The following is a 25,440-nucleotide window of genomic DNA, read 5'->3' on the forward strand; positions in this document are numbered from 1 at the left end:
AGGTTTTATGAGTATTCCCTCGTTGTTGTTTAGATCTCTTTGTCGTATCACAAGGAGAAGTGTCTTGATTTAAAGCCAGGATTTTGTTGTGTGTTATACTCGTGTTGGTCTATGATGATTGAATTAGGATCATATTCAAACAACATGTATGAAAAATGAACAATGGTAGAGAGTGGTTGATTATTATCTTCTTCAATATCATTTTTAGCCTCCTCTGCATCATTAATGTTGGAGGTATATTCAAGAATAATATCATGTAAGTTTCTAATAAGCCTTCCACTGATGGTGTTGAACCCGCCAACATTCAGGGGATCTCCCAAGTATGAAGTCCCAACTAGACCTCACACCCTTTGGTGTAGGAATCCCATCCAGTACGATGCCTCGCTTGCCATTATCTTATAGATTTTCCTTAGCTCTTGTTGTTCAACACATGAGTGTCTTATGCTTGTAACTTCAAGAAAGCGAGGTGAGTATGCCTAGTGAGTGCGTGAATGTAACTTTGTGTCTGGGTTCCCTTACTGCAGGGGAGAGAGTAAAAGTGAGCCTCTATATGAGAGGTAGTACTACCACCCAGGGAGAGACACATGCAAAAACAACAAGGGTCTGTCCAGCATCAAGCGGAATAGTCCACGGCGAATGCAACAGTTGTTAAAACCAAAGTACAAGGAAAAACACGTACAATGTCTAGCAAAGTAGTCCACACCGGGGTGACGGTCATTATAACCAAGAAAACACAAGGATGGTATGTCTAATGTCCGACGGAGTAGTCCACACAGATGAAACAACAATGATAAAAAAATACAACACATCTTCAACAATGTAAGTACTAAAATAACTAAAGTAGTTCAACTATCTTAGTACAGGTTAAGCAAACATGCATTACAAACGTTTAAAGAATAGTATTACAAATGGATACAAAACATGCGTGAAAACTTGATCGCCTGAGATAATCTTCTGAATTAAGAAACGACACATATGTACACTATAGATCACTAGCCCCTGTAGTGGGACATTGGAGGCACTCCTCGCTCCTCAAAGAAAAGACTATAGACTCTGAAGGTTGTGTGGGAGGAGCCATAAGGGGGATAACTGACCCTTGTGACTCTTCAACTTACCTCATGACTATTTGACTTCCTATGACTTTTCAACTGACGTGACTCTTCAACTTCATATGTGCGTCTCTTGGACTTTCACATTACATTACATTTGCTTACAACAAGTATGGCCCATAGTAGTGATGTAGCCGAGACAACTCATGATACAACTCGACATGAAACTGCTGACATGTACTGGATAATTGTGATGTCCATGTCGATCTGTTTTGCTGCTAAGTGATGGGTGTGCTCTCGGTGTAACATGTCTTCACCTCATCATGGTAAAGTGTTCAGGGTCTTCGATGGTCTTGGTCTTGCTTTATGGTGCTCGTGTATCTATCCCTTTCACTTGCTGCTTGATGTGCTTCGTACGTTCATTCAACTATGAGCAAGTCTTCTAGCATGCGCTCCTTCTTCAACTATGAGCAAGTCTTCTAGCATGCGCTCCTTCTTCATCATGTTCGTTGTCATGCCATGTTTCATCAATGTACCTATTCCTGCAATCACTCATGACGAGACATCAAATCCAGAAATCTCCTAGTCTAGCATGATGCATCGTTTTCTGTTTCAGGTGCAGGTGACCGGGATAGAGGACAAGGCACTGAAACTGTGAAGAGAACAACCCAGGTTGGGATACGAGGCTCTGGAACACTATCGGGAAAATCTGCGCAGATGTTAGTGGGAGGCATATTTGCACAATCTAGGACAAAAATGACAGCTCCAAGGTAGAACCCAGCTGGGAGGCAGAATTGTGCAGTTCCTGGGAGGAAGACAAGGAAGGTTGTCGAGACGAATTGTTGGGAAATTCTGTGCAGTTTTCAAGATGAAGATTGGGCAAGTAATCCGGGGGTCCAGCTAGGGGTTTGCATAGTTTTTCTTACGAAGACATAATGGGCAGCAAAAGGCACTGGTAGACATTTCTACACAAATTTCCAAAGCAAGGTTGGATTAGGCTGCAGGGAGCTTCTTATCATGACTGCACATTTCTGAGAGATAGTGTCGGACAGGTAGTTTTTGTGCAGTTTCCGGGATGACTGCAGATTGGGCCAGCAGGGAGAGTGTCAGTCAAAACTATGCAATTTTTAGAGGAAGAGCAGGGCAAGCCAGCAAGGGGCCTGCCAGTCAAATTTGTGCAATTCCTTGGAACAGTGCAGTGACAGGCAGTAGGGGCCCGACTCACATGAGTACGCATTTTCTATAGACAATGCAGGGAAGGAAATTGGGAAACTTATGCATAGTTTTTGGGAGCAGTGCAGCCCCAAGTCACAGTGCAGTTCAAGTTTTCTGATAGACCAGAGGGAGGCTTGATGAGTGATGTTGCAGGAAGCACTGAGTGGATCAGACTTGGGGATATCTTCTGTGATGTTCTGGGAGATAGATGATTGGCTCACTTCTATGATTGTGCAATGTAGACTGCCCCAGAGGACAACCTCAATATATGTGCAGTTCTGGACAGTAGAGAAAGGTAACTAAGAGCTAAGGCTACGCAATGCAGCTCAGTCGGGGCCCAGTTGAAGGAGGGTTGTCCGGTTAATAAATTTTCAGGAAAAATGGGTAAGTGTGAGAGCAAGTGAACTTGTGCATACATGACATTGTGATCTCACACTTAGCATGACTCGACAACAAGACACCTCAAACCAACAAGAAAAACATGTGCTGAGTGAGACCACCTTAAAGGTTAAGAGCGACAAGTGAAAAACTTGAGATATATCTTCGAACGACTGTGATGACAATTGCGCGATGGTGCATGCAACTTTGTGTGTGAGTATGATCGATGTTCACAGAGTGAAAGAAACTCATGCACACAAAGGAAAAACTTCAGAATCGCCAAAACAAACTCGCAAGCATGACATAACAATCAACATGCCAAAAGACGATCGGTGTTCGATCAACAAAAAAGGGTGTAAAGACTAGACAAGAGCTCATTGAATGAGCCCAAGTGTTTGCAACCATCAGGGGAAAAACCAAGGAAGGCTCCCAAATTTGGATGCAGGACAAAATTTTGGAGGGTGTTGCAGTTGCTACAACACTTGGCGAAACACTAGTTGAATACTAGCCTCTCTGTTTCGGTTCATTTTCATCATAGGGCCTTAGCCTTTCAGTGATTATTGATTCATTAAGTAGGTTAATTTGACTTCCCCACTTACCCCATGCACAAACATGGTTCACCTTGTACCAACTCAGTCAAACATAACAAAATTTTCATATAGATCACATTGTTTCAAAATCGGGAAGGGTAGTTTAGCTCACGAGCTTAAGATTTTCAGAGTATAAGTTTTCATCCTTGGTGTTGCTCTGCAACCAGCAGGCCTGGATAGTACCCTATCGAAGTCACACAGGAACACAAAAATTTCTCCACTGGCAACGAGCCTGGTCAGTACCCTGGGTGAGTTGCATGCTTCACCTCTCGGCGTAGGAAGCCTTTCTCATCTTTCGCTTTGCATTTTCTTTTGAAAGAGGACTATGCATATGCACTTATTTATTTTTAGGGTGGAAAAGGGATCCTAACTTATTGAGAGCGAAAGAGGTTGTTCCTTCATAAAATCGTGTAAAACCTCTGATTTAGGTTTGCTTGTTTAGATTTTTCCCCTTCTCTATTTCTACTAGTTGGATAAGCTTGAACACACAGAGCAGCAGACTGAGTACAGGCATGGGGTTTCCTAGTTTGGACACAGGTTCATGGTTTGAACAACACTTCCCTTATAGGCGGATCATATTTTCCATCCAGGCTTCGTCAGCTAAAAGTTTCAACGAAGAACAGAGAAGACAGACAGAGGACTGGCCAAGTGCTGCAGTGTCACAAAACTCTTCGACTTCAGGAACATACTTATTCAAAATCCAGAATACAGTATAGGACAACACTTATTTACAAAACAAAAATTACAAGACATAAAAGCAAAGAACACATATTTCATTAAATATGGAAGTATTCAGTGGATCTAGAATGTAGAACTTTAACTAAATTAAGTTTTTTCAAAATGATGAATTAGAAAGTCACTTAATTCACTAATTTTAATGTAGATATTCACCATTTTTGTGTAAAAATTATCATGATAAACTTTATAAAACAAATTTATATAAACTTGCTAATAGCAAAAACTATTTCACATTTTAATCTTGGATTCCTTACATTATCTATTTTAATATTTTTTTTATGGTTTATAGTAAAAAATAAGTTTGTCAAGGTTATTTTATGAAAATAATGATGCATATGTTACTATTATTAATCCATTTAATTATAATCTGATATAGTAAATATCATGTATGTGTTAAGTCATGATTATTACTAAGGCAGCGTTGGCACAATTTAAAAGCCTATCACCTTTGCAACACTAGTTATATTATGGTTGAAGATTAAAAAACCCTCAAAGATCATCGAGTTTATACTCGTATTAGAATTAAATTTCAAAATATTTGTGACGGTACCAACCTTTTTTATTGTTTAACTAAACAAAATTATGATGATATTGAAACACTTCTTTTAATGCTTTTTCAGCATAACAATAAAATTCGAAATAACTTTTAATAATATCTTTTTATCTCCTTATTTACCATAGTTGGTCTTAGTGGATGATAATCATCATTATCACCATCATAATTACATACTATTGTAGAAAGTTTGCACCATTTTAGAGTTGAGGAGAAAAATAAATTTATGATCAAATTAAATGTTGAATGTGAGTAGTAGCATAATTTATTTTTATTTATTAGTTGTACACTTATGTTAATAAAGAAGTTGATTGAGGCTCGCTTTATGAATAATAGATTAATATGCAAGATATATATTAAGTATAAAGTTATTTAATGACAAATGAAATTTTTGGTAATGTGTCCAATATATACCATTATTTAGAACTTTAACTAGATTATATTTTTTGGAAATGAGGAATTAGAAAGTCACTTAGTTCACTAATTTTTATATAGATATTCACCATTTTTTGTGTAAAAATTATCATGATAAACTTTATAAAACAAATTTATATAAACTTGAAAAAGAAAATATTTCACATATTAATCTTGGATTCCTTACATTATCTATTTTAATATTTTTATGGTTTATATTAAAAAGATAAGTTTGTTAAGGTTATTTTATGAAAATAATGATGTGTGTGTAACTATTATTAACCGATAATCCAATATAGTAAATATCATGTATATGTTGATTTACGATTATTACTAAAACAATGTTGGCACAATTTAAAATTCAAAATAACTTTTAGTAATATCTTTTTACCTTCTTATATACCATATTTGGTCTTAGTGGATGATAATCATTATTATCACCATCATCATTACATACTATTGTAAGAAGTTTGCACCATTTTAGAGTTAAGGAGAAAATATTTTTTTAGGATCAAATTAAATGTTGAATATAATTTATTTTTATTTATTATTTGTACTTTTATGTAAGAAACGAAGTTGGTTGAGGCTTACTTAATGAATAATATATTAATATTCAAGCTATATATTAAGTATAAAGTTATTCAATGACAAATGATCATATTAATGTGTCCAATATATACCATCATAGATCCATTTTAAGTGAAGATGTAGGGATCAAATTTCTTCAAGTGCAAACACATTTAGAGTGAAAGATACAATGTGTTATTTTTAATTGTTGAAACTATATTTTTGAATGCTAAATAGAGTATATATACGAACAAATAATAATTTTAACCATAAGAAACTTTTATATATATATATAGATATATATGAAGTTGATATTGACATAAATTAGTTAACATAAATCTTCAAATAGTTACTTTTGAAAATTATAAGATTTAAACCTCGGATTCACACATTTTTTTTTACTTCTAATTACTTTACAAAATATTCTTTTTTTATATTTTTCTATTTAGAACATAATTTTTATTTTAAACGGGCACAGACGGATAGACAAACTTACACATCCCCCCATATTGGGCTGTAAAATGAGCCTCTCATCTCAATTACTAATGATTTTAATGATCAAAATCAATCATGAATTAGAATAGTAACAAAGTAGTACAATTTGATTATTTTCAAATACAACAAGAAAGAGAGAAAAATGATTAAGATATTTATTACACATGTTTAGTTTTTATCCCTGTAATGTTTAAGGATACTATATTGAAAAGAACATATTAACATTCATCTAAAACTTAAATTCCTTACATTATTTCTATTACCATTACCATTTATATTTATGTATTAAATATGACCATGAATACTAGATTGTGTAAAAAAAATCTTACCTATAAAGTTATTTAACAATATATTAATATTGTTTTTCTTACTATTATTGACCATTTTAAATTGACACTAACTACTTTTCCTAAGTTGAGTACAAATGAATTATACTAGTATAATGTTGGCACCACTTAAAAATCTATAAGTAGAAATATTTTATAATTCTAGTTGTGTTGTTCAATGATCAAAATATTTTTTTATAAATTAACGTGCAACAAAATAGGGAATTTGATTATATCAATTATAATAAGGAAAATTAAGGAAAAATCACCTCAAACATTATATCAAGCGTCTAGCATTTATTCATTAAGTGTTTAAATGGTTTATATTAAATAGAATACTAATTAGGTACCCCACTGTTCTTTTAATATAACAAGTTTAGAATATGTTTTTAGGTGCATTATTGAATTTTATTACGCATATTTGATATGGTGAGAAGTCATGCTGGTCAAATAAAGCTTTGAGAACTTAAATATTTTATGGCATTGTCATGTAATTTGTATAACACATGATTACATTGAAATATTAAATAATATTTATAATATGAGTCCCTTGGGTTTAATTATATTCCCTTGGGTTCATAATCCCTTAGGGTTTTAGTATTAATCCCTTGGGTTTATAATAATAGTCCCTTCGGTTAATAATATAATTCATGGTCAACAATGGTTATTCATAGCAAACCATGGTCAAACATGGTCTACCATGTTTATTTTAGTGTTTCCAATAGTTATCTTAGGGTTTATATACCTTGGGTTTATAATATTAGTTTCTATGGTCCAGCGTCACATTTTGACAACCATGGTTAACCTTGGTCCAACGTCGCATTTTGTCTCAATATGAAAATCAACCATCGTGAACCGTTATTAATGATGGTCAACCACAGTCCAATGTCGCATTGTGAGAAAGGTTCACTCAATTTGAAAATCAATCATGTTCAAGGATGGTCAACCATGGTCCAACATCACATTGTGATAAGGATTGTCTCAATATGAATATCAGCCATGGTAAACCATGTTCAACCATGTTTATTTTAGTGTTTATAATATTTATCTTAGGGTTTATATACCTTAGTTGTATAATATTAGTCCCTTTGGTTTAATATTATTCAATGAAGGTCAACCATGTTATATAAAATCAATTGTGGTCAACCATTGGTCAACGCCGCATTGTGACAAAGATTGTTTCAATATGAAAATCAATCATTGTCTCAACCATGGTGGTGGGCCCCAGTATTGTAGCAATAATGCTGCAAATCCTGGAACTCCGTTCTTTAATTTTATCAACCCGGTAGTTCATAACAAACATGGAAGTGATAATGTTGTATGCACAAGCACTAGCTCTTGCCGCAGCTGTCACTTGGTCAGCTGGCACAAGTCCTCCAGAAGCTTAAGCCAACTTCTATGAGCTCTTAGAAGAAGCTTTTTAACTGATGAATGAAAGCTAACTCAAAGGGGCTAATTTACTTGCAGAAAGAAACTGGAAAGCGGAAAGGAAATGCAAACCCTAGCAAACCCTAATTTTACCAGCTAGCCCTACTGATGCGAAAAATAGGATGCAAGCTACTAAAAGAGATGCCATTGACTTCTAGGAAGGTAAAATGCATGTGTCTAAGTTATTACTATCTGAAGAAAACATCTTTTTGTATTTTTGAATAAGTTGTCACAATTATCATGCATACAATTTAACTGTTTTTTACTGTGCAGAGGTGGATTGGCGAGAGGAAATGCTTGGAAGAGGTCGGGAAGGTTCAGAGAGGGCGTAAGGGGTCCCTAACACCCTTCCAAAGAGTTTCACAGAGTTTGGCTATCAAGAAACCTCATTCGTGAGCTTCTACAGGAAGTCCGTAGGGGTTCTACAGGATGTTTTAGGAATTTCTACAGGCTGTTTGAAAATTGGATTTGGGAGGATGGGTGAGTGAGGGAAGATGCATGAATGGATATGGAGGTAGGATAGGGGTCTGAAGTGGCCCAGGGACTGGTGGATGGAGTGGTGAGAAGGTGTAGATAGCTAAGTTGGCTCAAAGAAGGCTGAAACAATGATGTACAAAAACTAGGGTTATGTGAGCAAATGTGGCAAACGTGAGGTAAGGATTCTAAGTAGAGGGTGGAATGGATGGTGCTGATGGAGAATAGCAGATGAAGGAGTGGTACAGGTGCTCTGCAAGTCGTTTTTCCAATCTGAACCAACAAAGACTTGTAAATTCAAAGACCTACTTATGTTGACCTAATTTGCTAGCTGTCATTAAAGAGAATGAACAGAAGTGTGACCTGCAATGAAACCATGTATTTTTACTCATGCAACTAAGCAAACGAAATTTTGAACTTGTAACCAACTTCTACACATGAATATCAAACACTAGTGATTGCATGGAAAAGCAAAATCAGTGTTTCTGTGGGGAGCAAAGTCATCCTAGTCACAGCTCCTGATCCCACTGAGGGAGAGGTGAAACCACAGATGTTTGTTGGCCCTTTTCTTGAAGCTTTTTTTGTTAGCAACCGATCAACTAAATCTGAGCATGAAAAGTTATTTTACTCATCAAAAACAACCTAAGTAACAAAACAAGATTTAAATCTAAATAACAGATTTTATTCTAAGAATGCAACAAAGACACATGAAAGTAAACAAAGGAGGTACTGGGAACTTGAGATGGGCCCAACCCCAAGAGCTACAGCCTCCTAAGAGAGATATAGAGCTGGTGCAAAGCTGGATTCATCTTTATTGAGCAAGAAATGTTACATTCCAAAAATTGTCCACAAGGAGAACTTGAAAATGTGCTGAGAGCAAAGCTAATCTACTGCCTAAAATCGAACTATAAACCAGCTAACTTCTGCCTACAAAGTGACTAACTACTGGATAACCTCAAATGAGGCCCTAAGCCCTCTTATTTATACAAATTGAGGACCCCAACAGTCCTCCTAAACTTTAGGGACTCGGCTGCCAAAACTTGTAGTTAACAACACTTTTACTAGCACTTGCTCGGCTGCCCTTGTGATAATCGATTTGGTGGCCCTTGAACTCCGAGATGATGGTGGAGAATTTGAGGTAAGGGCCCATAAATGAAGGGGACACCTTCCTACAAATCCTCTCCCTTGTTCTCCCACGAATTTGGCTGCCAAGTGCTCATTAAAACCTTTGATTTTGTCTCCAAATTGACCAAAAAGACTACACAAAGCACACATTAGACTTGTTGGCATAATGACTAACCCAGTTCACTCTATTAGCATAAATATAATAAAAAACATGCAATAAACTAATGAGAATGGTGGATTAAGTCGAGTTAGGAGGTTGAATGAGCCCATATAATTATCCATTTTTGGGGCTCATCATCACCCCCCTACTGAAAGTGTTGCTCATCCTCTGAGCAACTAATCTATCTGTTCATCTTTGATGGCCCTGGTGGCCTCCCTGTCATGCCAAGCTTCTGAAGTGATGTCCTCTTCTCGGTCATGAAACCATGCCTTCCTCTCTTTGCTTCTTCCCACTGCCTGTGCTCCTTTTCCTAGAGAATTCTCAGCTTCCTTTAGAGCTGTCTCAACATCCTGTAGAGAGGCTTTTGTGTCCAACCTTTCCATTCTCTCCCTCCAGGTGGATGTCTTCGGGCTTCCCCGCTCATAAGTGACGGATGCCTTGGAGGGGGAACTTTCCCTTAGTGTAGTTGGGGTGTCTATAATTGTAATTGGCTTTTTTTTACGGTGGCTGCGGTCTGCGAATCTTTACCCTCACGTTCCTTCTTGTCTTAAAATACAGTGAGGGCTCCCCCTTTTGCTTCTCCTTCTGCTTGGGAGATGTGTTTAGGGTGGCCAGCACAACTGCTGCCTCCTTAGCCAAAATCTCGGGTGATTTCTCCTTCTTCTACCCTTTCCCCAGAATTCCTGTAGAAAGTCCTGTAGTGGTTGTTTTCTGGCTTCCTGTAGAAGCAGTTTTTTGGATTCCTGTAGAAATAGTCTGTTGGCTTCCTGTAGAACCAGTTTTCCCTAATTTGGCTTGCTTGGCTGGGGGTGTCTTCTCTTTGACTTGTGCTGTGGCTGCCTTGGGTGTGACAACTCCCATTTGGGCTTTCTTGGCCTTGTTTCCAGCCTTTTTTCCTTTTTCTCCCTCTCTGTTTTTGTTCTTGTCTCTTTTTTTGTCTCATGCTTAGCGGTCATGTCAAATTCCTCTTTTTCCTTCTGTTCTTCCTCTGTTTTTCCCTCTATTTGCATGTCTTGTGCTCCCTCATCAATGTTCTTCTCAATTTCTTCAGTTGGCATGGTGTTGAGTTTGTGTTTTAACAAAAAAAAAGAGAAAATGCTCAAGTGGAAAAAACACAGTCAATCACTGAAATAGAGGACAACTGAATTCGGTCCTTTTTTTTTAACCCAAGAAGGAATTTTTCATGTGCTTTTTACAACATCAAATGGTAGTAATTCCCTTGTGTTAAAACTGTTGTCACCTCGAATTGGTTTGTCTGTTTATGAAAGAAAGTTTTCACAGATCCGAGCATAAGGACACCGGTCTTCTCACACATTGATAGATATGTAAATTCGGGTTTTTCCACACACAGGTTGGTCTGCTGCATGTCTTCCTTGCAAGGGAATTTTTTATTTTCTTCTTTTTCTTTTTAAAACTGATGAGGAGATTTCGGAAGCAGAAGAAAAGAATGGGTAAACTCACTGAATCATGCAGGCAGGCTTCCACTGTTCTCAATGCACAGGCAGACTTTTTACTCTCATTTTTCAATTTAATGTCGTGTTCAATTCACCATTTTGCACCAACAAATCATGCACAAAGAAGTTTCCCTGATCCTACCTTGTTTGGAGCTTGAAATTCGCCGAAAATCCCAGGTTTTCTTTCTGCATGGCTATTTTCTATGTTTCCTGTAGAAGACTTCTTGTAGAAACGCCTGTAAAGTGCCCCTGCACCTCTGAGCGAGCCTGATATGCAGCAGAATCTCGAAGACAGGTAGAGAAACTGGTAGAGGATGACTAGTTAATCATTTTGTGCATACTTTAGTTGAGGATGTGGCAAGTGCAGATGAACAATAGTTTGTGAGTTTCAACCGGGCCTTCTTTAATTGCTGCGTGATTTGTGGTGAAGGAGTGAGGTGGCCAGGTGTACGTGGCCACATGCAGACGGCAGTGCTATGACGAGCTACATGTTCTCTTCTCGTTAATCAGTTGCACTGGAGTTAAAGCCTCTACCACTGTCTGTTTTTTTTTTTTTTATATTTATATTTTTAATTTTCACATGAGTTGTCTAACACATACGTTGCATGATTCTTGGCTGATTTCTAGAGAATTGGACAAGGAACTATCGGCTTAATCCCACCACTTCATTCGTTATGCACTTTTGAATCATATTGATGCAAATAGAGGAGCTGGTTTAGACACATACCTACAAGTCGAATGGTTGTTGTGAGGTGATGTGGCCTTTCATTTGCTGCATGCACTGGTTTCTTTGGTTGCATGCCTGGATCCTTTATGTTATAAGATTTTTGCTGTCTGATGTGTAGTTATTTTTCTTGTGCAGGTATCCTCTGGCCGGATCTAGGCTGCAAGAGTTCGTTTCCACATTCAAATCTGCACCCTCAAGCTGCTGCTACTGAATTTTCACAGGACCAAAACTTGTTTTCACCATTGCTCCCGAACGATAGATCGGATCAATCTTAAATTTGTTGAGAACGTTATTATCATCATTATGCACCTCCCATAGCAAAATTGCGATCAATGGATGCACATATTTCGAGAAAAATGGAAAATGGCTGAAGATTTCAGAGATCAATTTCTCGGAAATCGTGCGTCGGAATCAGCTGAAACTGCTTGTGTAGGCTACTATCACCCATGTGCATCTCCCCATGAAATAGGTTTTGAAATGGATGCATGGATATAGAGAAAATGTAAAAATGGCTGAAGGTGATGGAGGCTGAATTCTTGGAAACCGTGCACCGGAATGGGCTGAAATTGCTCGGGCATGTTGCCATTGTCCCTATACAACTCCCTGTGAAATGGTTTTTCAAATGGATGCACGGTTTTCAAGCTAGGGAAAAAACAAATTCAGTTCTATGTATTTTTTCTTCAAAGCATTCCGCAAGTTTTTGCATGGAAAGAAAAACTGAGCTTTGGCTGTGATGCAGGCATGGAGATGAGGGAGGAGGAGTTTGAAGATATTAGGAGGACTTATGAAACCTTGAGGAAGCTAGCTTGTTTGCCGAAATACCTTTTCAAATCCATTTCTAGCTTCCTGTAGAAATCATGTAATTTCTACAGGAACTTCTTGTAGAACACACAGTTTTGAGAAAAGAAGCATAATGATATGGACAAAATGTTGGAGAAGGGTGAGGGATGGAAATATGGATGCTTGCAGGCCTCATGGATAGGTTCCCAGCCTTCAGGTCCTCTTCAGAGATCAATTTTGGCTTGTTTGTAGGCTTCCTGTAGAAGAGACAAAACTTCCTGTAGAAAACACAGAACTTCCTGTAGAAGGCACAAAACTTCCTTTGCCTTTGTTTTGAGCAATCCTCCCTGACCTGCAATGTCCTTCTTGCAACCTGCAATTATTCAATGGAAATTAGCTTTATTTTTCTTTTTTTTTTGTCTTTTTTTTTTTTGAAAAACAACTAGGGCACCTCATGGAGGTTTTCACCCTAATTGCCTGCCCTGAGCGCCTCCAAGGGAGGTTTTCACCCAGAGATCTTATTCTCTTTTTCTTTTCTCTTTGTTCTTTTTTTTCAACCCATTGACCGCCTCATGGAGGTTTTCAGTCAATGAGCCAATCTAAGGTGCCTCCGAGGAGGTTTTCACCTTAGATTTTTCCTCTTCTTTCCATTTTTTCATTTCTTTTTTCTTTTTTTCTCTTTTTTCTACCCTACCCTACTTAAAAAACAAAATTCTTTTCAAGTATAAGAATACTTCCAATGGAGCCATGTGCACATCGAGATTAGAGACAAGATGATGTGGAGGCTTGAAATGCATGCTTGGACAACTATCCGGATTTCAGAGACCAAATGATCTGACTTTGAAGGGATCAAACACAGCTGAGGAAGAGAGTACCGTTGCAACTTAGTGATCATCTGAAACCATATCTCAATATAGCTCTGATATCCTTGATTCTTTTTCTGATCTGGATCATGTTTCATGTCACCTTCTAACATGACTTCCTCAACTTCCTCTTTTTGCTGATCTTTCTCTTGAATACATGGAATATTTGATGGTAACCATGACGGAACTCTCTCGATCTCTGATTCTGATCTCTTCTCTTCATCAAGTGCAACCCATGGTTCTTTGATCTCCTCTTTGGAATTTTATTTTGCCTTTGGTCCTTCAATGTTGTCAATATAATCTCTGTTTTGCAACACTCTTCCTGAGCTTTGGTGAAGATCATTGAGCTTAGGAGGAGTCATTTGGACATGTTGTGCCTCAGCTTTGCAATTGTGTTGAGCTGCTCCAATGGGCAGGTTTGGAAATGGTGGTATGGGTAGTTGAGTGGGGGTGTATATTTGAGATGGATGTGGATGGGGTTGTGGTTGGGCAGGTGGTGGAGACAAATGAGCGGGAGGAGAGTTGTACTGGGGCCTCCACCCCTGATGAGGTGCATTCCACTGAGGCTGTGGCTAAGCATAAGAGTGAAACGAATGAGCAACTGGTTGGGCATAAAATGGATCTGTGAAGGAACAAGGAGGAGGCGTGAACCAGGAAGGATGAGCAGGGGGACCCCAAGAAGGCATGAAAGTGGCTTGATATGGGTCATAATAGGTATCGGATGTCCCTTGTAGTTCATGCCGGTAAGATCTAGGTCCATGCGGCCTCCTTTGGTTTATATAATAGAGTGATTCAGTGGCTCCTTTGGCTCTCTGATATACAACTTTGATTCTAGGTAAGGAAGGGCACTGATCTGTAGGATGGTATTCTTCACAGACAAAACAAAATTCTATGGAATACAATGGACATTCATTCCTAGGATGCTTTCTAGTGCACCTAGGACAAAAAATGGCCAAAGCCCTCTTGGCTTCTTCTTGCTTCTTTTGGATCCGCAAGGTATCCAGTTGCGTGGCAAGAAACTGCCTCATAGCACTTTTGAAATCTTCGATCTGATTTGCAAATTCATTTTTGGATAAGGTACTCCTCCCAACATTTCTGCTTGTAGCCATTCATTCCAGAGGAATGCTTTCTTCTTCTTCTCCCCTAGAGGTTCTTTAAAGATGCCTTGATGTACACCTAGGGCTTCTTCTTAATCACAACCATCGAAGAAGAGAGAAGGTTGGTTGTGTGAAGTAGTGGGGGGTGTTGTGCAAATATTTTTCTAAATTATCTCTACTCCTACAAGACATGAAAGGAAATCTTTTTGGTTGTTTTTTTATTTTTTCTGCTTGTACCTGCAAAACCTAAAATAGATTGAACTGCAACTAACTATCTTGCTGAAATGAAAATGCGGAATTGAAATGAAAGCAGGAAATGACTAATCTATTTTGCTCAAATGAAATTGCAGGAATGAAATGCTAGTCTACGATTGCGGAATTGAAATGCTAATCTACGCTTGCAGAAATGAAATTGCGGAATTGAAATGCTACTCTATGAAAGCGGGAAATGTCTACTCTACTTTTGCGGAAATGAAATGAAATAAACTACTTAGCAGAAGGTTGTAGTGGAAAATAGAAGAAAAGCAGAAATCACCAATACTCTGACGCTTCCCCGGCAACGGCGCCAAAAAGATGGTGGGCCCCAGTATTGCAGCAATAATGCTTCAACTCCTGGAACTCCCTTCTTTAATTTTATCAACCCGGTATTTCGTAACAAACTTGGAAGCGACGGTGCTGTATGCACAAGTACTAGCTCTTGCCGCAGCTGTCACTTGGTCAGCTAGCACAAGTCTGTTAGGAGCTTAAGCCAACTTCTATGAGCTCTTAGAAGAATCTTTTTAACTGATGAATGAAAGCTAACTCAAAGGGGCTAATTTACTTGCAGAAAGAAACTAGAAAGCGGAAAGGAAATGCAAACCCTAGCAAACCCTAATTTTACCAGTTAGCCCTACTGATGCGAAAAAGAGGATGCAAGCTACTGAAAGAGATGCCATTGACTTCTAGGAAGGTAAAATGCATGTGTCTAAGTTATCACTATCTGAAAAAACATCTTTTTGTATTTTTGAATAAGTTGTCACAGTTATCATGCATACAATTTAACTGTTTTTTACTGTGCAGAGGTGGATTGGCGAGAGGAAATTCTTGGAAGAGGTCTGGAAGGTTCAGAGAGGGCCTAGGGGGTCCCTAACACCCTTCTAGAGAGTTTCACAGAGTTTGGCTATCAAGAAACCTCATTCGTGAGCTTCTACAAGAAGTCTGCAGGGGTTCTACAGGATGTTTCAGGAATTTCTACAGGAAGTTCAGAAATTTCTACAGGATGTTTAAAAATTGGATTTTGGACGATGGGTGAGTGAGGGAAGGTGCATGAATGGATATGGAGGTAGGATAGGGGTTTGAAGTGGCCCAGAGACTGGTGGATGGAGTGGTGAGAAGGTGTAGATAGCTAAGTTGGCTCAAAGAAGGCTGAAACAATGATGTACAAAAACTAGGGTTATGTGAGAAAATGTGGCAAACGTGAGGTAAGGATTCTAAGTAGAGGGTGGAGTGGATGGTTCTGATGGAGAATAAGCAGATGAAGGAGTGGTACAAGTGCTCTGCAAGTCGTTTTTCCAATCTGAACCAACAAAGACTTGTAAATTCAAAGACCTCGTTACGTTGACCTAATTTGCTAGTTGTCAGTAAAGAAAATGAACAGAAGTATGACCTGTAATGAAACCATTTATTTTAACTCATGAAACTAAGCAAACGAAAGTCTGAACTTGTAACCAACTTCTACACATGAAGATCAAACACTAGTGATTGCATGACAAAGCAAAATCAGTGTTTTTGTGGGCAGCAAAGTCATCCTAGTCACAGCTCCTGATCCCACTGAGGGAGAGGTGAAACCACAGATGTTTGTTGGCCCTTCTCTTGAAGCTTTTTCTGTTAGCAACCGATCAACTAAATCTGAGCATGAAAATTTATTTTACTCATCAAAAACAACCTAAATAACAAAACAAGATTTAAATCTAAATAGCAGATTTTATTCTAAGAATGCAGCAAAGACACATGAAAGTAAACAAAGGAGGTACTGGGCACTTGCGATGGTCACAACCCCAAGAGCTACAGCCTTCTAAGAGAGATTTAGAGCTGGTGCAAAGCTGGATTCATCTTTATTGAGCAAGAAATGTTACATTCCAAAAACTGTCCACAAGGAGAACTTGAAAATGTGCTGAGAGCAAAGCTAATCTACTGCCTAAAATCGAACTATAAACTAGCTAACTTCTACCTACAAAGTGACTAACTACTGGCTAACCTCAAATGAGGCCCTAAGCCCTCTTATTTATACAAATTGAGGACCCCAACATTCCTCCTAAACTTTAAGGACTCGGCTACCAAAACTTGTAGTCAATAGCACTTTTACTAGCACTTGCTCAGTTGCCCTTGTGATAATCGATTTGGTGGCCCTTGAACTCCGAGCTGATGGTGGAGAATTCGAGGTAAGGGCCCATAAATGAAGGGGACACCTTCCTACGAATCCTCTCCCTTGTTCTCCCACGAATCTGGCTGCCAAGTGCTCATTAAAACCTTTGATTTTGTCTCCAAATTGACCAAAAAGACTACACAAAGCACACATTAGACTTGTTGGCATAATGACTAACCCAATTCACTCTATTAGCATAAATATAATAAAAAACATGCAATAAACTAATGAGAATGGTGGATTAAGTCGAATTAGGAGGTTGAATGAGCCCATATAATTATCCATTTTTGGGGCTCATCAAATGGTCAAATGTTGCCTTATGACAAAGATTGTCTCAATATCATAATCATGGTCAGTGATGGTCCATCATGGTGTAGCTTGGTCAATCATGGTCAGCCATGTTTTATAAAGTCAAACATGGTCATCCATGGTCAATCATGATCAACCATGGTCAACCCTGTTTATTTTAGTGTTTATAATATTTATCTTAGGGTTTATATACCTTGGGTTTATAATATTAGTCCTTTGGGTTTAATAATATTCCCTTGGGTTCATAATCCCTTGGGGTTTTAGTATTAATTCCTTAGGTTTATTATTCCATTACGTTCATAATAATAATCCCTTGGTTTTATAATATCAGGCATGGTCAACCATGGTAATCATAGCCAACCATGGTGAATCATGGTCAACCATGTTTATTTTAGCATTTACAATATTTATCTTAGGGTTTATATACCTTGGGTTTATAATATTAGCCCATTGGGTTTAATATTATTCAGCTAGGTTCATAATCCCTTGGTTTTATTTATTCCCTTCGATTTATAATATCAATCCCTTGGGTTTATTATTCCCTTTGGTTTATAATAGCTATCATGACAAACCATGGTCAAATGTTGTATTTTGACAAAGATTGTCTCAATATGAAAATCAACCATGGTGATCCATGGTCAACAACCATGGTGACATTGTATCAAAGATTATCTCATTCTCCAACGTCACATTTTGACAACCATTAAAAACTTGGTCCAACGTCACATTCTGACACAGATTGTCTCCATATGAAAATCAACCATTGTGAACCATCGCCAATCATGGTCAACCATGGTCAACTAGGGTCTAATCCCTTGGGTTTACTATTCCCTTGGGTTTATAACTCAATCATGGTCAATCATAATTAACCATGATTATTTAGTGTTCAATTTTGAATTAATTATTAATAATTAATGAATTATTGATTTATATTTAATTATTAATAACTATATAATAGTTAAATAAACTATTTAGTATTTAAATAATTAACAATATTTATATTAGTTTTTTTTTATTAATAAATATAATTAACAATATTAATGACAATATTTAATATATTAATTTAATATTAATATATAAATTTAGTATATTATATTTATAATATTAATATATTATCAATATTAATATTACTATTAATATTGCCCATGGGGCTTTTGATTGACAGTGAATGGGTGCGCTATTAAGGCACTCCTTGCGATAGGTCACCGGTTCAAATCCCCCGTGGGTACTTAGGTTAGTCTTAACTAGAAATATATATATATATATATATATATATATATATATATATATATATATATATATATATATATATATATATATATATATATATATATATATATATATATATATATATATTACTATTACTATTACTATTAATATATTAATATTAATTTCAATTTCAATTTTAATTTTAATTGTGTACTATTAATATTTATATATTAATTTAACATCTTAGATCTATAATATAATATATATTAAGTTGATGGGGACGGGTATATTTTTTTTTCTCAGTAAAGGCTAATTCTATTAAAGGAAAGTCAAAATAATATTACAAGTTGTAGCTTTAGGCATAAGCATCTGAGAACAGACAACACAAAAGACCATCCCAAGAATGGGAGGACTAGAAGCAAAAGCAAGAAGTCGAATATTGAGAGCAAAAACCACTATTAGATCATAGAAGTCTGAAGCTATCAAGATCAATAGCACAAAATGGAGAGCTAACCGAATCCACATAAGAGCTACAAGCTGCCACTTCGTCAGAAAAAAGGACCACATTCCAGTCTGCCAAGAGGAAATCTGAACCGTTAACCAAAAAGTCACCTGAGCGAATCGAACCAGAACCATACAAGAAAACCAGGGAGAAACGAAAATGCCAAGTAGCGTTACATTTGCATGCCTAGTTCTGGAGCCTCCTCAACCACCAGGTAGGCGTTGCCATACCAGTCCTCTTCATCTTTAGCCACGTCACCAGCACCATTGCCACTAGGAGGAGTCGCCGAGGGACGAGTGTCACTTGAACAACCAACCGTGGCCAACGATACAAAGGTTCCATGTGAGCTGCCACTTGGCTGATGAGAATCATCAGGGCCCTTGACCTTGTCATGCTGCTTGCCACGCTCATTCAGCTGACCTTCAACTGCCAAATTCTACCCATCCTGATGGATTTCCCCTTTGCCAAGACTATCCTGAGAGAGCTCGGCTGGAGGGCAGACTGTGACCAGAGGTGGAGCCTCTTCTTCAGAAAAAATAACTGAAAAATGGGCGGAGATAATGGGCCTGCTAAGGTTGCTTTGGAACCAAAAGCGGGTGGACTGAAACGCGCTATGCGAGAAAGGCTTGCAGGGAGGGTTGAGAGGAGGTGCTTCTGACTGAGAAACAGGCAGAGAAGAATGAGCAGGATTTTGGTCGACAGACTGAGCTCTCTGAGAGCGCCCCCACCCCCTACGGCTTCCACCGTAATGGCTATGCATTCTATGTCGAACCATGATGAGGCTGCAGAGGGAGGGCGAAGAAGCACAGGACACTTCGGTGGGGAAGAGAGATAGGACCAGGAGTATTCCACAGAAAATCGAGAAACTAGGCTGAGACTAAGGAAAGGGGGCCGCAGTCCCAACAGCAAGAGCCACCAAGAGCAATACACAGGATGCACGAATCGAATTGCAGCAGAGAAGAGCGACAGGGGATGAAAAGAGGTGCGAGAACGAGAAATAAATACAAGGAAGGAGATCCAAAAGGGCCATGATTGAAACAACATTTACCTTGCGTTGGACTGAACGATTCTTTAATGCCAACTTCAGGTGGGATCCGTCTCGCCTTAAGTGAGCCGAATCCAACCATGACTGAGCCGACGGACGCTAGTTGGGGGCTTGGGTAATTACGCGATGCAGCAAATGGCAGTACCACGCCCCTGCAAACCTAATTAACTCCATTAAATCACATTTAAGTCACCCGCATCTAGGTGTTCTTCTTCTTCCTGTTTCAATTCAATCTTCACAAGGTTTTCGAATTCCAGAATTTGAGATTCAGAGGCTAATCTGGAGATAGATCCAATGTGAAGATCGAGTCCACAATTCACACCAATGTTAGCAAGTAAGTCAACAACTTTATTTCCTCCTCGACAGATGTGTTTAAGAGTGATTGCCCTATGGTTGGATATCCAGCATTCAATGAGCTCAAGCCTTCTTGCCATTCTCCAGCTATTGCTCACTTTACTTGAGGGAGTACCTTGTATAATTTTGGAGACCATATTTATGATGATCTGAGAATCGCCTTCTATGATAAGCGGAAAGAAACTCTTGTTATGAGCTAGAATGAGACCCTGCCAAAGACCTTCCAATTCAGCTGAATTATTGGTATCCCATCCTTTTGAGCCTAGGAAGGATAGAAGAGGAGCACCCTTGTAGTCTCTGAAAATCCCTCCAAAGCCCGAATTACTTGGATTACCTTTCGAAGCACCGTCAAAGTTTAGCTGGAATGTATGCCTGGGCAGGGGGAGCCACCGATCTGGAGAACGCCCCAGCTGAGGCAGAGATCCTTTAGCCATTTGTTCTTGATTCCATAGAAGATTCCAATTAGCCCAGATGCTTTGTTCTTGGGGAATAGTGGGAAAGTCCTCCTTATACCAAGTATGGATAGAGAGGGTTTCCTTGATATTTTGGCATATAATTTCCCAGAGTATCTCCATAGGTGTCGAATGATCCTTGAAGATTCTACGATTTCTTTCCTTCCAAAGGTTCCACAGGAGGAAGCCCGGAATGAGTTTCCATAAGAAGTTTAAAATCTTGCTTTGATAGGGATTTCGATCCCAGTTTCGAATTGTGGCAATGATATCTCCCTGAATTCTGCCTTCCTTTTGGCATCAGAAACTGACTTTCCCCAAAGTTTGCGCGCAACATGACAAGAATGCATGAGATGCTTTACAGATTCCTCCTCTTGTCTACAGATAGGACATATAGAGGGCCCATGATAGTTCCTCTTCCTGAGATTGTCCCATGTGAGGATCTTGTTATGACATAGGAGCCAGAGAAAAGTGGAAATTTTCGGCCAGTTGGTAGGGTCCCAGACTTTGCTCCAGAGAGGGTCTTTCACCATATGTTCCTTGATAATGATATTATATGCCTCTTTTGTAGTAAAAGTACCTCTTTCTTCATATCCCCATCTAAGAATATCCCTATCGTTGGAGAGCTGTATTCTTCTTTTCATTAATTCTGAGTCAAGAGTTTGTTGAACTTGCGGTGTTCCTTGTCTTAGAATTTGATCCGCTTTGATCCATTGCCTGTGATTTTGAGAAGGGGAAGGTGTCCAAAAGTTTTTTACATTATCAAGAGTCTGCATGTCCTGCTCTGGAGGTCGTAGATGAGAGAGAAGGTCTTTTAACTTGGGAATCTGCTGCCATGAGTCTCCCCAAAATCTTGTAGTGTTTCCATTCTTAACTTCCCAGAAACTATTCTGCTGAATGAGGCTTCTGTGCTGCTTGGCCGAGTTCCAGATTAGGGAGCCTGAGCTGACCTTCTAGATTTGTATTAGCTCCTTTGTTGGGAAATTGCTTGCATACTTTGCTCTCCAGAGAGAGGCCCATGGGGTAAGAGGCGCAATCAGCCACTTCCACCAGATACGAGCTCCCATGAGTTTGTTTCTATAGGAGGGATCCCTTAATCCAACACCTCCACCATTTTTTGGAAGACACACTGTGTCCCATTTTACAAGAGCCCATTTGCGATTGTGACCTGTGCTACCCCAAAAAAAGGACCTTTGGAGATTTTTGATTTCTTTAAGAACCCATTTGGGAGCCGCGAGAATGGAGAAAAGATAAAGTGGCATGGAGTGAAGAACAGCCTTGATAAGAACAAGACGACTCGCCATATTAATGGCTCTATGAGTCCAGGAAGAGAGACGAGCTTCCAATTTTTCTAGGAGGATCTTCCATGAGGAATGCTTCAGGGCCGAGACAGTCAGAGGAGCTCCTAAATATTTAGAAGGAAGGACAGCAATAGAGAATCCAAGGATGCGGGCTATAGCTACTTAAGTAGTCGCGGGTGTATGAAAAAAGAAAATCTAGGATTGGACTTATTGATTGAGGCACCAAAGGTATGAGAGAAGTCTGACAGTAAGGATTTGAGCCAGCGAGCTTCCTGGACCGAGGGATGACCAAAAATCATATTTTCATCTACAAATTGCTATCGAGTGAAGGCTGGAGAGTTGTGAAGAGATAGGCCTCTGAGGAGCAGAGATTGCTGAGTTGATTTAATGCTACGACCCAGACCCTCTCCCATGATAACGAAAAGAAAAGGGGAGAGAGGGTCTCCCTGCCTGATTCCTCGAGAAAGATTAAAAGGAGAGGAGGGAATACCATTGATCAGGACAAAAAAAAAGGAGGAGGATAAGAGACTCATAACCCATCTTACCCAGGGAGGAGAAAAGCCAAAAGCAGTTAGAATTTTTTTGATATATAACCAGCTTAAACTGTCAAAAGCCTTCGAAAGATCTATTTTAAGTAGCATACCTGGCTTCTTGCATTGCTTCAAGGAATCGATCATTTCATGGGTTAGGATGATTCCATCTGTAATCTGCCTGCCTTCGACATACCCAGATTGATCCAACGAAATAATGAGAGGCAACAATAATTTGAGCCTGGAGGCGATGACCTTGGAGACTATCTTGTAAATTATATTGCATAGAGCAATAGGCCTGTACTCATCAGGAGTGTTGGGCTGATACTCCTTGGGGACAAGGGTGATGAATGTGGCATTCATGCCAGGAAACATCCATCTTAAAGTCCTAGATTCCTCAACTACCTGCAAAACTTCTATTTTTATCAGATCCCAAAAACTGTGAAAAAAGTTAGAAGTGAATCCATCCGGGCCTGCGGCCTTTCCCGCCTTCAGCTGTCGTACTGCCATTTCAACCTCCTGTAGGTCTACAGGCCTGAGAAGAAGTTGGTTATGCTCCTCAGAAATTATTTTAGGTATATTTCAAGTAATTTTTTCAATGGCTTGCGATCGATCAACTTGAGGCTCTCGATGTGCTTGCTTGAAATAGTTTAGAAGTTTGCCTTCAATTGCTTCATGTGTTTCCATCCTAGCCCCCTGCTCATTTTGAATGTGTGTTATGGTGTTATTCATTCTGCACTGGATGGTTGTATTATGGAAAAATTTTGTGTTCTTTTCGCCATCCTTAAGCCATCTTATTCTCGATTTTTTCCTCCACAACGTTTCTTCCTGTTTAGCCCTTTCTAAAATTTGTACTTCGAGAGCTTTTTCCTGTTCTGCCAAATCCTCAAAACGACCTTCAGTGATAATCCTCTGCTGCAGACTCTTCATGTCTTGATCAAGAGCTTGCTTAGCCTGGAAAATATTACCAAAAGAGGTGTGATTCCATTGTTTAATCTTGCTTTTGAGATGCTTGAGCTTCTGCTGAAATTGAAACATCTTGGAACCATTTGGAGGAGAGAAATTGTTCCATTCTGAGTTGATTAAGTTGTTGAAATCTGGGTGTGACATCCAGAATGCCTCGAATCGAAATGGTCTTCGGGTCGTATTGCCAGGACGAGTCCATTGGAGGGAAATTGGCCAATGATCAGACCCCGAGTACGGCAGGATGGAAGCAGCAAAGTCTCCACCAATGTGAATAGCGTTGTCTGAAAGCAGGAATCTATCCAGACGGGAGGCTATCTGATGCAACCCTGCTCTTTTGTTGCTCCAAGTAAAAATACCATTATTGAAAGGCAGGTCAATAAGCCAGTTGTTCTGAATGAATTCCTTTAGGGGTATCCCTTCCTGACTTCCCCTGTTCCTGCCTCCCCTTTTTTCTTCCAGCCTAGTGATCATATTGAAATCACCTCCTGAAATCCAGAGAGGATGCAGCCTATCAGAGTTGATAGCTGAGAGGGAGTTCAAGATTTCTTCTTTATACACAGCTTCTTGGGGGAAATACACATTGGTTAATACCCCATGTACATTTGTCCCTAAGATATGAAATGTTGCTTGGATGAAATTGTTATTTGCATGGATGTTGTTGAGCTGAATAGTTCGATTGTCCCATAAGATTGCAAGATTTCCAGAAGCCCCATCAGAATCTATAGCAGCGCAGAGACCTCCTGGCCATACTTTTGCAGAAATTCTATCTAAGGCACTTGAATTGCATTTGGTTTCTTGCAAGAAGAGGACTTGAGGCTTTTCTTGCGTGATCATATTTTTGAGAAGTCTTCCTTTCTTTAGGCTATTGAGCCCTCTGATATTCCATGATATTAACTTCATTGGGAATGATTAGGAGAGGAGTTAAAGTACTTTGTTAGCTTGGAGTACCCACCTGACTCCACCAACATTGCTCCTATTCTGGTTGTGCGCTGGAGGTCTGTTTTTCTTCCACGCTTTTTATTATCCTTTGTAATGAATTTTCCATCCCAGGGGCTACCAATCTGAATTCCTAAGGACTTTTGCCTTTGAGCTCAAGAAAGGACCTCCTCCAGATTCTCTAGTTGTCGATCTAGAATTTTTTCAAAATTTCTTGTTCTACATGCCTGCTCTAGTGTCAGTATGTCTAGTTCCCCAATGTCTATACTTTCAGGTTCCTCCTCCATGTACTGAGATTCATTTAATTCTTTAGTGAGTTCTTTTGTTGTTATGGAATCAGTTTGTAAACTGTCTACATCCATGACCTGAGTATACCCTGCTGAAGTCTTGAGCTTATCCGAGAAGGATGGATCTGTGGGAAGACAGTCTTCTCGGGTAGATTCAGAAACTACAGTCTTCGATTGATTGTTCTTCATTGCCCCCTTTTCTGGGGGAGCGAGTGTTTCAGATCTAGGCTCATTTTGTCAAGCTAGAACTTCAAAGATGTTGCTATTTGAGGGCTTGGAGGCACTGGTTTGAGGCACTTTGGGATTTGAAGCTAGTTTCATGTGGCTTCTTCTACGACTGGCTACTTTGGTGAATCCATCAGCCTCAGGCAGATCTGGATTGGTGGGTGATGGGGGTTTTTGTGTTAACGGATAGTCCCAGAATAAATGACCCAAGGCATGACATCTTCTACATCTAAACGGCACATGTTCATAATCAATCAACTGAACCCATTCAATATCTTCATGGAATAAACTTACCGTATCTGGAAGGGCCTTGTTGAGGTTCATGTAGACACAGATACGAGCATAGGAGGTGTATCTTCGGATTTTTGTCTCCTCTGCAACTTTTATAAATTCACCCAGAGCATTCCCAATTTCTTGTAGCGAAGTTTCCTCCCAATACTCTACAGGAAGCGAGTACAGTCAGATCCAAACTGGAGCCCAACTGAGATCC

This window comes from Pinus tabuliformis, chromosome 1_2 (assembly GCF_031772625.1).
Source record: "Pinus tabuliformis cultivar Carrire ecotype Pingquan chromosome 1_2, CPIR1, whole genome shotgun sequence".
Classification (NCBI taxonomy): Eukaryota; Viridiplantae; Streptophyta; class Pinopsida; order Pinales; family Pinaceae; genus Pinus; species Pinus tabuliformis.